The following is a 1,179-nucleotide window of genomic DNA, read 5'->3' on the forward strand; positions in this document are numbered from 1 at the left end:
TTTTGAGACAGAGTCTTGCTCTGTCACCCAGGCTGGAGTGCAGTGGCTCGATCTCAGATCACTGCAACCTCCACCTCCCGGGTTCAAGCCACTCTTCTGCCTTGGCCTCCTGAGTAGCTAGGACTACAGCTGCCTGCCACCACACCTGGCTAATTTTTGTATTTTTAGTTGAGACAGGGTTTCACCATGTTGGCCAGGCTAGTCTTGATTTCCTGACCTCAGGTGATCTGCCCACCTCAGGCTCCCAAATTGCTGGGATTGCAGGTGTGAGCCACTGAGCCCAGCCTACAGTGCTTGATTTTCATACCCTGAACCGTCCTTGAATTCCAACAATAAATCCCACTCCCACATCTCACTCGGTCATAGGATATTGTTATTTTAATATGCTGCTGAATTTGGCTTGCTATATCAAAACTTTATCTTCTTTCAGCCTCTTACTTTGAAACTATCTCTGTCTTTACATTTAAAGTAGGTTTATTACAGGCAGCATTTTGTTGAGGCTTGCTTTTTTGGAATTAAAAACTTTTAGAGGCAGGGTCTCCTTCTGTCACCCAGGCTGCAGTGCAGTGCACCATCATGACTTACTAAAGCCTCAACCCTCTGGGTTCAGGAGATCCTCCTGAGTAGCTGGGACTACAGGCACGTGCCACCATACCTCACTAATTTTTAAATTTTTTGTAGAGACAGGATCTCACTACATTGCCCTTGCTGGTCTCAAACTCCTGGATTCAAGTGAGCTTCCCACTTTAGCCTCCCAAAGTGAGGGCTTGTCTTTCTTTCTTTCTTTTCTTTTTCTCTTTTTGAGATGGAGTTTTACTCATGTTGTCCAGGCTGAAGTGCACTGGCACCATCTTGGCTCACTGCCTTCTGGATTCCAGTGATTATCCTGCCTCAGCCTCCCAAGTAGCTGGAACTACAGGCGTGCGCCACCACACCCAGCTAATTTTTGTATTTTTAGTAGAGATGCAGGGTTTCACCATGTTGGCCAGGGATGGTCTTGATCTCTTGACCTCATGATCCGCCAGCCTCGGCCTCACAAAGTGCTGGGATTACAGGCATGAAGACATGAGCCACTGTGCCCCGCTTTTTTTTTTTGAGATGCAGTTTCGCTCTTGTTGCCCAGGCTGGAATGCAATGACGCCATCTCAGTGCACAGCAACCTCCGCTTCCCGAGTTTAA

This window comes from Mandrillus leucophaeus, unplaced genomic scaffold (assembly GCF_000951045.1).
Source record: "Mandrillus leucophaeus isolate KB7577 unplaced genomic scaffold, Mleu.le_1.0 Scaffold109, whole genome shotgun sequence".
NCBI classification, from domain to species: Eukaryota; Metazoa; Chordata; class Mammalia; order Primates; family Cercopithecidae; genus Mandrillus; species Mandrillus leucophaeus.